Source organism: Mesocricetus auratus, unplaced genomic scaffold (assembly GCF_017639785.1).
Source record: "Mesocricetus auratus isolate SY011 unplaced genomic scaffold, BCM_Maur_2.0 Super-Scaffold_100676, whole genome shotgun sequence".
In the NCBI taxonomy this organism is placed as follows: domain Eukaryota; kingdom Metazoa; phylum Chordata; class Mammalia; order Rodentia; family Cricetidae; genus Mesocricetus; species Mesocricetus auratus.
In genome coordinates this window covers 15,388,806-15,394,464 of record NW_024429266.1, presented here as the reverse complement: position 1 = coordinate 15,394,464, position 5,659 = coordinate 15,388,806, and the positions used below count along the sequence as shown (strand labels likewise).

At 45.5% G+C, this 5,659-nt stretch overlaps 1 pseudogene; it reads left to right on the top strand.

Annotated features, from left to right (window-relative positions):
- The first annotated feature begins 5,007 nt into the window (after positions 1-5,007).
- On the top strand, positions 5,008-5,108 carry LOC121137319 (annotated as a pseudogene).
- Positions 5,109-5,659: the final 551 nt, after the last annotated feature.

The following is a 5,659-nucleotide window of genomic DNA, read 5'->3' as shown; positions in this document are numbered from 1 at the left end:
TATGAAATTGTTGGATGGTTTGTGTGTGGAGATGGGGTGCAGGTCTGTGCACCCCAGCAGACGCATGTGAAGCCAGAGGAGGGTGTCTGACGTATTCCTCTATCCCTTAATGCTTTATTTCTTTTAAGACATGCTCTCGGCCGGGCGTTGGTGGCGCACGCCTTTAATCCCAGCACTCGGGAGGCAGAGGCAGGCGGATCTCTGTGAGTTCGAGGCCAGCCTGGTCTACAAGAGCTAGTTCCAGGACAGCCTCCAAAGTCACAAAGAAACCCTGTCTCGAAAAAACCAAAAAAAAAAAAAAAAAAAAAGACATGCTCTCTCTCTCTCTCTCTCTCTCTCTCTCTCTCTCTCTCTCTCTCTCTCTGGTTTTTGAAACAGGGTTTCTCTGTGTAGCTTTGGAGCCTATCCTGGAACTCACTCTGTAGACCAGGCTGGCCTTGAACTCACAGAGATCCGCCAGTCTCTGCACCACTACTGTCTGTCTTAAGACATGATCTCTTACTGAACTGAAAGCTCACCTGAGACTAGGCTATGTAGCCAACAAGCTCCCAGGATCCACCTGACTCTTCCTATTTCTGGGGTTACAGGCATGCACAGCCATGCGTGACATTCAATTAGTTTTTCGTCTGCATACAGTGTTTTCTGGGAAACAAACCCTGGGCCAACACAGTCTTTCCCTTGTGAAGTCTCTGAGATAACGTGGTTCTCAGTATATGTAAGACTTCTTGCCTCCTTCCCTGACAGCCTATGTTATGAGATAATCTTTTTGTACAGTGTGAAGCTGTGTCTTTGCCAAGGTGCCTTTTGATTGGCTTAATAGCTAGGCAGGAAGAGGTTAGTCAGGAGAGCAAAACTGAGAGGATGCTGGGAAAGGGAGGAGGCAGAGAGATGCAGAGGAAGCAGGAGAGAAACCTACTGTGCTGAGAAAAGGTACCGCCAGCCAGGTAATGGAGGCGCACGTCTTTAATCCCAGCACTTGGGAGGCAGAGGCAGGCAGATCTCTGTGAGTTCGAAACCAGGCTGGTATATAAGAGCTAGCTCCAGGACAGGCTCAAAAGCTACACAGAGAAACCCTGTCTTGGAAAAAAAAACAAAAAGAAAAAAGGAAAAAGGTACTGCCACATAGCAGAGCATAGATATGAAATATGGGTTAATTTAAGATGTAAGAACTCCTTAGTAACAAATCCAAGCTATCGGTCGAGCATTTATAATTAATAATAAATCTCAGTGTGGTCATTTGGGAGTTGGCTGTGGGACAGAACTGACTGGGATAACAGAAAAACTCCACCTACAAGCCTAAGCAGTCAAACGTTCTGTCTTAAAATGGAAGAAACCCTACCAACATCCAATATGGCTATCCCACAGCAAACAGGGAAGAAGGTTCACGTAGGGGGCTGACTGAGCAAAACAAAGGTAGACTGAATCTGTTTCCTCTGTGGGTATTCAGGGAAAATCTGGGAGTCACCAGGTAAAGCCTCAGGCCGCCCTGTAGAGCTCTGGGCTCTAGATGCAGAAAGCAACCAGGCAGTCTCTCAGGGAGTGTAGCAGGCTGGTGTCATCCCTCATGGGTTAACCAGACACAAACAGATGGAGCCAGGAGAGATTTCCTCACAGGTCAGCTCTGGGTTGCTGCTTCATAAGCTGTGTCCAGGCCAGCAGAGGAAGTCACACCTGTTTTGTGAAATGACTACCAGGATTCACTGGTGACACTTTGGCAGCTGTCTGAGGGTCCTCAGACAGACCCAATAGAAGGCCTGACAATTGTTCAATGCCACACTGGGTTATTGGAGCAACCTCCTGCCACTCAAATTGAAATTAACCAGATTGGAGTTCAAGGTGCTACAAAGTGATCCTTTAGTTAGTATTTGTCTCTCAAAGTCTTTGAAACTTTTTTCCAGGATGGAAAACAGCAACAACAACAACAACAGAAACCCCAGTACTTTCTTTTCTGTGTTTTGAGACAGGGCCTCAACTTGTTTGGCTGATATGGCACTTTACCTGCAGACCAGGCTGGCCTCAAACTCGCAGCCTCTCACAGCCTGTGGCAGCTTCTCAAAGTCAAAACTAAAGGTATGAGCCACCACACCCTGCCAGCCCCCACAGAGGTCAGAAGGGGGCATTAAATCCTCTGGAACTAGAGTTACAGAAGGTTGTGAGCAACCATGTGGGTGCTGGGAACTGAATCCAGGTCCTCTGCATGACGGTGTGAGAGTGAGATACCCCCTTGTCTGTCATGTGGTGTTGAGGGCAAGAGAAAGATGCCCTCCCTACCTCCCCTGCTACCTGTGGGGGGGCAAGGGAGCTGGCCCTCCCCCTTATCAGCTGCAGCATTCAGGAAAGTAGAGCCTGTACCTCACCCGGGCAGCATAATGGAGCTTCCCCTATTGACTGGGTACGGGTGAACTAGACCTGAGAACATGAGCATGGCCGATCTTGCCCCATCCCTCATCTGCCATATGGTGGCCTTACTACAAACCCAGTGAACATCACAGCCTGTAAGGAAGTATCACCCTCATTTCATATGGTGGCCTTACTACAAACCCAGTGAACATCACAGCCTGTAAGGAAGTATCACCCTCATTTCATATGGTGGCCTTACTACAAACCCAGTGAACATCACAGCCTGTAAGGAAGTATCACTCTCATTTCAACAGCCGAAAAAGTTGGGTGAGACTTGGGGGGCAGAGGCAGTCTGCCCAAGTTCACCTAGACAACAAGTGGCAGAGATAGGATTTGAACTCAGGACTGACTGCCATGCATACCTACTGTGCTTTGGTTTTTTTGGGGGGGGCAGGGTTCCAATGTGGGTGGTAAGGCAAGAAGTCTATCCAACACAGAATTATTTTTAGGATTAACTGAGAAAACGTATGTAAGCACATCGTCCAGGCATACAGCAGGGGCTCAGTAAGTATCATTTACTTATTTTTGAGATGGACTCACTGTGTAGTCCTATCTGGCCTGAAACTCAGGTTTGCCCAGAACTCAGAGTCCCTCTTACCTCTCTCTGTCTCCTTATTGCTGGGGTTAAAGGCTGAGCCACTATGCCTGTCTAGAGCTTTTTTGTTGTTGTCGTTGTTTTTTAATAACCATTAGCTTACAAAACTAGGTGTGGTAGTAAATTCCTAATGTGGGGGGGTGGAGGTATGAGGATCATAAGACCAAGCCTATCCTTAGCTACATAGCAAGTTAAAGGACAGCTGGTAATATAAGAGACCCTGTCTCAAAAACAAACAAACAAAGTAGTTTACACCCTGCAGCATGTGCAGTAGAGTGGGACAGAGCTTTTCTCTTACAGGGTTTCAGGGATGATTATTATTTACTTAAAAATAGCAACACTCACATGGCTCCCTAGTAAGTCAGTTGGCCAAGTTAAAAATAGACTCTAAGCACAGCAAGCACAGAAATTCAGTCTTCGGTATCAAGTCAGGGGAAGCAGGACTGGTGGCTGCAGCTGATAAAGAGTCCGAGAGAACTAACTATGCATTTGCATGACATTAACCCTTCTCTGGTTCAGGCTCAGTCTGTCCTTTTTCCACAGCAGAAAGAACATGCATATGCATACATATGCAAATGAAGAGACTAAGATAATAAATTACTATTTATCTACAATAATATGCACAGATCTCTTAATGTTGAGGATTGATACCAACATAGATACAGTACAGCAATATTCAGGTCCTTTCAAAGCCTTTAAGTGGAGGAGAAAGGATTTATTTACTTATGTAATTAGAAAAAAAAGGACTAGGTCTCACTATGTGGCGCCATTTGGCCTGGAACTTGATATGTACACCAGGCTGGCTTCAAACTCACAACAATGCTCCTGCCTCAGCCTTCCAAGTGCTAGGATTCCCGACGTGGGCTGACATACTCAACAACAGGAATAATTAATGTTTCAAGTATTTGAGGTGGAGATGCCCACATGGCTAGGTTGGCAAGTAGCTAAAAGAAGAGGGTAACTGTTACCTTTGTGCTCTGCCAGTTCTGGTGATTAAAGAGTTAGGCCAAAACTGTTCTGCCATTTGAAACCCCAAGATCTGGCATGGTGGATATGAACTCTATCCACTGTGCCAGGGACTCACTCCCCATAACCTCAGCTGGCTCTCAAAAAATGCTGGTGGCAAACCTTTTTAATCCCAGCACTCAGGAGGCAGAGGCAGGTGGATCTCTGTGAGCTTGAAGCCAGCCTGGTCTGTAGAGCGAGTTCCAGGCCAGCCAGAGATACACAGAGATGGACATAATCACAGGCCTTTAACACCTGGGAGACAGAGGCAAGCAGATCTCTGTGAGTTCTAGGACAGTCAGAGCTATAAGCAACAGCAAAAACAAACAAAAACTGGAGCTCAAGTTCTCACTTAATCTCTTCCCTTTAAGATGTTGTTTGACATGGTTGGTTCTTTTTCTCTCAGTTTTTAGGGTACTTTACTGTGGACACATTAAATGAGAAAGTCATCAAATGTGTACCCTTAGACTACATTATCTTATTCTAGCTGTCAAGATGACAATGACATGTGGCCTGTAATCCCATCACTTGGAAAGCTGAGGGGAATTGTGCATTTAGCGCCAGCTTGATCTACATAGTGAGATCCTATCTTAAAACATGACCCCCTAATATGACAGATGGGTGTGTGTTATGATTTAAAGTAACAGCAAAAATTGTTCTGAGCACCAAGAAGTGGAGGCACATGCCTTTAATCCCAGCACTCCCTACAAGGCAGAAGCAGGTAGATCTCTTTGTGGGTTGGAGACCACAAGAGCTAGTTCCAGGACAGCCTCCAAAGCCACAGAGAAACCTTGTCTTGAACCACCCCCCCAAAACACTGTTCTGAGTCAAGTATGGTGGCAAGCAGATCTCTATTAATTGGAGGCCGGCCTGAACTACATAGTGAGTTCCAGGACATCCAGAGCTACACAGTGAGACCCTGTCTAAAACGAGAGAAATTCTTCCATAAAAATACAGATAAAAGCAGATACATTTAAAGAATGAATTTGTTGGTTGCCATAAAAAGAGTGCTCTTTGATAGCACATATTCTAAAATTAGAACAATACCAAGATTAGCCTGGCCCTATGCAAGGCTGACAAGCAAATTCATGAAGCATTCCATATTTAAAAAGAAAAAAATCCTACAGAAGGACCAGGGAAAAATTGATTTACAAATTTGTGAGCATTATTTCCTCCTAAAAAAAGCATCTAAAAGAAACTTGTACTTGTAAAATGCCGTGGAAATTAAGCATTGTATTGGGGATACAAACACAGGACAGTGGAGTGATTGATCGTGTAAAATTTGGGGTCAAGTTGGCCTGTGTTTGGCCAATACAAAGTGGTCTTTGGAGGAAGGACCTCACTTCTCTGCACATTTTCTAGAATGGTGGGGTGGGGACGCTAACCAGAGTAGTTGTGAGTCCTTCCTATGTTACATATGGACTGAGCACACAGGGCTATAGGAGGAAAGCAATGCCGTCATTAACCATGTGACTTACTAGAGGCGCATACAGATGAGGTAATAAAAGAGCGGTTTACACACTGCTAACCACACCCACTTTAGGCATGACTAAAGACGTATATGGATGGACGTACAGACGTATACGGTGAACTACGTCACTAGCCAGGCCCACTTTTGGGCATGGCTAGGGGGAGTTATGGGGGGAGGTATAAAAGACT